Below are 8,390 nucleotides of genomic sequence, written 5' to 3' on the forward strand. Positions count from 1 at the left end.
GAAATATTATGTAGGAAAAAAGAGTATATTTTTTTTCATGTAAACATATTTTTTGTACGTCTGTCTGAGGATCACATCAGAAGAATAATTGTAGTATGGGGTGTGTTTGAGTGAGTAATTTTTTGCTTGGTTAGTTGATCAAAATTCTCTTATAGGGTGTATATATAGAATTCTTAGATAGTGACTCCTCATTTTTCTTCGCTCTGTTTCATATTCCCCAAAAGTCGTTTATAAATACAGCATATTAAATAACATTTGATTGATTTATCACCAATTCCAAATGAATCTACATTTCGAAATAAATGAATACATCTTTGCATATAATCTATAAAATATGTTCATATATGTCACATTTCGATGAATAACTTACGATTTACGAACATAAAATTAATGTATGTATTCATAATTACATGTATTCTTCATCTACACTTTCTTCATTATACATACCTAATTATAATTATTTAATCAGTTATACATCACTTATTGTTTATATTTACATCAAAAAAAGTATAACCAATTGTAAGACACAATCCAATTCTTGTACTAATAACATACCATAGTAACACTGTATCCACACGCACTGTCAATTATCAATTTTATAAAATTCGACCCAATAAACTTAACAATATATCCAATACAATTAAAATTTTTAAAAACATTCAAGCCCGCACATGCGTGCGGGCCAGTATCGTAGTAGCAAATTAAAACCTGATATGTTTCTTGAATCTCAATTAATGATTATATAGAAATTTATTTAATCATTAACATAAAATAAATAAGATTTTATTTTAATTAAAAAATATCATAAACATATAAATAACTAACAAATTTTATATACTTTCTGATTTTAAGTTCATCTTTTTTTTTCCGTGTTATTTAATTTCCATTTCAAACTAACAAAGATAATCTAATCTCAATGCAAATAAAAAAAAATATGAGACCAAAAATAAAAACTATAAGTTAAGCAAGTTTCAAACACCATATATAATAGTTGGAGGAGATTCTCCAGAGATTGGTACATCAGCATTTAATAATAAATTAAAAATTAACATGTTTTCGGAGTCTAAATTAGTAATTATATCAAAATTTATTTAATCATAAACATAACATAAATGAGATTTTATTTTAATTGAAGCTAGCATAAACATAGAAATATCTAACAAATTTAATATACTTTCTGATTTTTAAGTTCATCTTCTTTTTTTTTCCATGTGATTTAATCTTCATTTCAAACTAACAAAGATAATTTAATCTCAATGTAAATAAAAGAAAATATGTGACCAAAAATAATTACAATAAGTTAATCAAGTTTCAAACTAAAGACAAAAATTACAAACAAGAAAACAACAACACCAAAGATAGCATTTAATAAAGAATTAAAAAGATAACATCTAATCTAAAATATAATAGTTGGAGGAAACTCTTTGAAGATTGGCACATCAACATTTAATTGCGAACTAAAAATTGACATGTGTCCTGAGTTTCTATTAGTAATTATATCAAAATTTTATTTAATCATAAATATAACATAAATGAGATTTTATTTTAATTAAAAATATCATAAACATATAAATATCAAACAAATTTAATATATTTTTTGATTTTTAGTGTGATTTAATCTCCATTCGAATTAACAAAAATAATTTAATTTCAATGCAAATGAAAAAAAAATATAAGACTAAAATTAAAAATGATAAGTTAAGCAAGTTTCAAACACCTAAAGCCAAAAATTAATAAGAAGAAAACAACAACACCAAAAATAACATTTAACTAGTGAATTTTCCCGCGCTTTGCGCGGACTAATATAATTTTCAATTTAATTGTTCAAAAAACTAATATTAGTTTTGATTCATTTGTTTTGTTTGTTAGATTTTCTTACATTTTAATGTTTTATTAAATTTTCCGTTTTATTAAATTTGAAAAACGGTTGTTGACAGCTACAAAAGTAGAATGATACGTACATGATTTATATAAAGCTATATAGTATATGTTAATATTTGTTTAGAAAAATATTAGTATATGTTTACCTGATGACTCCATAAGTTTTTAGTAAGAATGAAGAAGAAAGAAGATCTTAGACAATTTTAAAAGTTGTTGGAGAATTAGAGAAAAGTAGTTAATATTTATACTAAATTATAAGAAATCGAAAACCCTATAAACATTAGCAATATTCCATTACTTAGAGATGATGTTTTTTTTTAACGACATTGCATTAGTTAGATATATATATATATAAATATATAAATTTAACTTTTGTTAGATTTTTTTGTTAAATTTTGTTTTTATTTGAAATAACATTCCATTACTTTTTAAATAGATTCCATTTTTTTGTTTCTTTAACATTTTTTTAAGTTTTTTTTCTAAATTTTGAAAACATAAAAAATTGTAATTACTAAGAAATATAGATTCCATTTTTTGTGTTTGTTTTTAAACGTTTTTGTTAATTTTTTTTCTAAATTTTGGTTTTATAAAATTTTGCATTTTTGGGTTCAAATAAACTGGTTTGATTGACTACAGAATTAAATATTAAATCATAATAATTTTTATTTGATTGTTTCAAAATCTAATAGTAGTTTGGATTCATTTGTATTTTATTCTTGAGTATATTTGTTTATTAAATTTTCTTGCATTTTAATATTGGAAGACATGATTGTGAAAACAATGTAGAATGTAAGAGACTAAATAAAAACATAGTAGTATCTAAATAATTTAGTTAAAATAGTTTTGAAATCTTTTGATCACTATTCTATGTATTTTAGGCATAATTTTTTGAAGTGACGTATGAACCTATTCGATTTTGATCACTGTTTTATGCGTTTTAAACATCACAAATACCGTCATTCCATTAGTTATATATACTGTATATATATTATTCTTTTTTTTTAGCTTTTTTGTTAGAGTTTTTTTTTTTTAAAATTTCGGTTTTTTTTTTGAAACAATATTTCATTACTTTTTAAATAGATTCTATTTTTATTTATTTTTTTTACATTTTTGTTAAATTTTTTCTGTTCACACAGTTTACAGTCATGGAATGACCTGATAACACTTCAAGCGGCTTCCCCTTCTTCAGATTCCATATGTAAACCTGTGAAACAACAACAGATCATATCTCAGTGAAAAAATCAACCAAAAAAAGGAAACCATGTCAGCTTCGTAGATATGTGCTTGCTTACTACCTGTGAATCCTCGCTTCCACTGGCGATGAACGAACTATCCAACCCACCAAAACATGACCTTATCACGTATTTGCTCTGCTTGTGACCCGAAAACTTCAACGGTTGTTTCCACTCTCCAGCAAGATCCCAAAGATGTATCTCTTGGCTGCTCAAGTTGACTATAAAGAACTTACCATCACCAGAAACCGAGAGTGAAGTAATCGGCTGCTCCTCAGAGATGACACGCTCGACTACTGTCTCCAGATTTTGGAAACAGAAAAATTGGTAAATTATAAGAGATATAGAAGATTCTTTTTTTTTCTTTTGAAAAATTTTTTTTTGTTTTTTTTTTTCTTTCTAAATTTCAGTTTTATACAATTTTAGAATTGGTTTAATTAGACAGCAAAATTAAGCATTAAACCATTATAATTTAGACCGATTTGTTTTAAGTTATTTTTACACATCATCAGTTTAAAACTAATTAAAAATAACACGTAATTGCAAATGGGGTTAAACAGTCTTTTTGTGACTGAAACTCATTCTGGAGCTAACACGTAAGCGAAAGGTTGTGAAACTCGCTGTGAGCTAATATATGTCCCTTACATTCTGGAGTATTGCGCAGGCTGATATAATTTTCATTTGATTGTTTGAAAATCTAATAGTAGTTTGGATTCATTTGTTTTTTATTCTTGAGTATATTTGTTTGTTAGGTTTCCTTGCATTTTAATGTTGGAAGACATGATCGTGAAAACAATATAGAATAGAATAGAGTAAATAAAAATATAGTAGTATCCAAATAATTTAGTTTAAATAGTTTTGAGATATTTTGATCACTGTTCTATGTATTTTAGACCTAAGTTTTTGAAGTATCATATGAACTTATTCGATTTTGATCACTGTTTTATTTTTTTCTTTTTTTTTAAAATGTTTTTGTTTATTTTTTTCTAAATTTTGGTTTTATAAAATTTTAGAAACGGTTTAATTTGACAGCAAAATTAAGCATTAAACTATTATAGTTTAGACTGGTTTGTTTTAAGTTATTTTTTATACATCATCAGTTAAGAACCAATTAAAAAAATGACATATAATTGCAAAATGGGGCTAAACAGTCTTTTTACAATCGAAACTCATTATAGTGCTGACAAGCGAAAGACTGTGAATGTGACATATAAGCAAATCATTACATAAATAAGTACATAGATAAAGAATGGAAAAGATAACATGTTATAAAAATAAAGAGAATAATAATAAAAACGAAAAAAAATATGACAAAAAATAAATGGGCATAGATAAGAAAGATGAAATCAATAATATTGTTATATATATGTGAAAATAAAACCTAAAAATTAGTTATTTAAGAAAATTAAAAATTATTGCTAGTTGATGGATGAAAGAACTCGAAAAAAAATACTAGAAAATTGATCGTCTATAATTCTGTAAGTTTTCTTCTAGATATATAAATATCAATAATTTAAGATTTAAAATTCATCTTCTTATTTTATTTTTTTTGTGCAATTTAATTTTTATTTTTGAACTAACAAATATAATTTAATTTCAATGCAATATGAGATCAAAATAAAAAAACATTATTTCAAACAAGTTTCTAACACTTAAAAACTAAAAATAAGAACAAAAAACCATAATACCAAAAAGAATATTCAATAAAAAATTGAAAAGAGAAAAGGTTATAAAATAGAGAGAAAAAATAATAAAGTAATTAAAAAAAAAGAATATAGCAACAACTAAATGTACAAAATATTAAAGCTATAGGTAAAGAAGATGGAACCTATATATATATATATATAAACAAAATTTAAAAATAGCAATTTGAGAAAGTTCAAAATTATTATTAGATCATGATTTGAATGAAAAATATGAAAAATGGATATAAGAGATTATTAACAGATAATACAATAAAATAATAGTTTATAATTTTATGGCATAGCACGATTTATTTTCTAGTTGGAATAAAATTTCAAAGGGGAGGAAAACACTAGAAATTAATTTTCATTAAAAAAAAAATGTTGGGGACTGAGCACCGAGAGCGACCATGCATGCAGCCGTACACTCGTCACGGCATGTTCGTCGCGTCCGACACATCTCTCATCTGTGTCTCAGCTGTTTCCTGTCGCCACGTCTTCTCTTTCCATTGTCTATCTATAATTACCACTTTTAACTTTTATCATTCGCATATATCCATAATTGATCAAAGTCTGTCGAAACTTAACATTTCTTAACCGGTGCTTCTAGCTCTAGTGGTAAAGAACCCTCAGCTGAGGTATCCGCCATCACGAGTTCGAGCTCCAACCACTGCGGAATTTACATATGGACTGCAGCGTCCCAAGAGCCGATACGTGGAATGCCATATGGCCACCCACGTGGCTAGTCTGGACCCACCTCGATCCGGTTTCGGTTCGGATCCTCCCAATTCTGAATCAATTCAGTTCCAAAATTGTAGAACCGATAAATACCAAAAAAAATTGGGTGCTTCAATGATTCGGTTATTTTTGTATCCGAAACCGAAAATTTCTATCCGAAATGAATAAAAAATACCCGAAATGACAAAAAATATCCGAAATCCGTTATTTAACCCAAAAATTTCATGCCAAATTTTTAATCCAAACAACAAAACCATAATGTTTCAAGTTTTACCAGTTACCACAGCTAAAACTGTTTCCAACAAATAACAACATTCCAAAGTCCAAACAAAAGTCACAAAGACACAAACCATGAAAGGAAAAATCATCCAAAATACAAAGAACACAAAGTACCAAATTTCAAACTCAAACCACAAAGAACACAAAGTACCAATCTCCAAACTTGAAAGAAGCTATCAGATCACCATCAGCTCACACTCTTTATCATGTTTTTCATCCTTGAAAGTTGAATTCAGGTTCATACTTTAAAGAAAGACAATGAAAATAAAGTTATAACTTAGAAATCATAATCTTAAAGACAATGTGAAATGAAAAAAAAAAGAGTTACTTACTTCTCATAAGCTCATTTTCTAACTCCACATCTGAAAACATATGTTGAACAGTTACCTCTCCTTTTTCATTGATATGGATCTCACATTTTAACCATTGCTCAGTACACATCAGAACTTCAACCATGTAGTGTGTCAAACAACTTCTATAAGGTTTTAACACCCTACCACTAGTGCTAAAAGCCGATTCTGAAGCCACAGATGATACTTGCATTGCGAGTATGTCTTTTGCAACCAGTGACAAGATTGGGAACTTACCACTATTCCGTTTCCACCATGATAGGATATCATATTCAAATCCCTTCATCAGCTTTGGTTTGTCAACACTCTCTTTCAAATACAGGTCCAACTCATTTGTTGAATCTTCAACACCTGATTCTTCTACAAGTTCCTGATATATATCATCCATTCGCCTGTAGCCAACGCCTGTTTTGAGACTTCTTGTATCCACAGCTTCACCTCTACACTGATCTTGTGACTGAGAAGATGATCCATGAGCCTGAGAAGATCCTTTTTGCGATCCACCATTACCACTGTCATTGGTTTTATCCGAAAATATAGTGTACTCATCAACCAAACGCTTCAAGATACTCTCAACCTCATCATAAAGGTGAATAGATTCAACGCTGTCTTTCCCATACAGCGATTCACAGAGCTGAAGAAACTTCATCTTCTTCCTCGGGTCAAAAACAGTTGTCACCATTGAAAGCTTGTTCATCTCCACAATATTTTCCCCATCTTTTACAGCAAACGGATCCCAATACTTATCTAGTTTCTTATTCATAGAAATGGCTTTACTAATCAACTCATCATCAGTAGCTGGATTTGTCCTTATCTCGTTGATGTTAGTTGTAATAGTAACTATCTCATTATATAGTTTATGTGCAGCCACTGAATTTGATGCAGAAAGAATCAATGTTGAATTGTAAAAGATCACAAGAAAATGGACGAACCTTTCTATTTGATCCCAGTCACTCGCACATGGTGGTCCGACCCTCTTCTTCCCTTCCACAGTTTCTGAAAAGTAGTCACTATACGGTTTGTCTTCATCTTTAATCTTCTCAAAAGTCGACCTGAATTTCAGAGCTTGATCTAGCATGAGATAAGTAGAGTTCCACCTTGTCTTCATATCTAAAGGCAAGCTTCCTCTAGTCATCTTCCCGGTTTCAACTCGAAACTCAAACGCCTTCACTCTGTTTGTAGAGGTCCTCACATAGTGTATAGCATTCTGAATGGAAACGACACTGTTATCTAGCTCTTGCAAGCCATCCTTCACGATCAAGTTCAATATGTGTGTAGCATACCTTAAGTGAAGGTATTCTCCATTGAGAACTATTGCATCATCTCCAACTTTCTTAAACTCTGCTTTGAATCGCCTCATAGCTGAACTGTTTGCGATAGCATTATCTACGGTAATGCAGAAGATCCTTTTGATGTCCCACTCTTCCAAACACTGAACTAACACCTTAGCAATCGTTGCACCTACATCACAATTAAATAACTTACTAAATCAAAAGCTAACTAATCACTTAAGCAATCACATTTTGCATCATGAACAAGGGAAGACAATAAAAAAAGTCAAAACAAATAAAAGTTTGAATCGCACCTTTGTGATCATCGATATTCTTGAAACTTAATATCATCTTTCTTAGCCGCCAAGAAGTATCGATAAAGTGAGCTGTTATGACCATATAACTGGCTGAAGTATTAGGAGCTGTCCATATGTCTGTTGTCAAAGACAACCGCTGCTTGTTCTGTCCAAGTATCCTCTTCATAACTGCTTTTCTTGAAACATATATCTCCACAATGTCTCGTGTGGCTGTTCTTCGAGAGTGAGGAGTGTACAGCTTCGTCTTTGTGGTGAAATGCTTCCAAGCTAAGCTCTCGACAAAAGATAAAGGTAGCTCAGCTAATACCAACATCTCATTCGTAGCTTCTCTGAAGATAAGTTCAGAAACCTTTCCTAAACCCATAACTCCATCATCACCAGTGGGAGTTATCACCGTTTGGTTGCTATCTTTGTTAGCAGAAACCCAAGCTTGATACGTCTTATATCCGAAATTGATGTGCTTCGTAATGTTGGATGTGCCCGACTTGGATGAACATGCGAATTCCTTACCACAATAATTGCAGTTGCATTTGTCATAATTATTCTTGTGTCGTGTGTAGTGCTCCCAAACTTTTGACCTTGTCTTCTTCCTTTTAGAACCAGAACCTGAACCTTCTTTTTCTTTCCTCTTCCCTTTATT

This window comes from Eutrema salsugineum, unplaced genomic scaffold, assembly GCF_000478725.1.
Source record: "Eutrema salsugineum unplaced genomic scaffold, Eutsalg1_0 scaffold_17, whole genome shotgun sequence".
Lineage (NCBI taxonomy): Eukaryota > Viridiplantae > Streptophyta > Magnoliopsida > Brassicales > Brassicaceae > Eutrema > Eutrema salsugineum.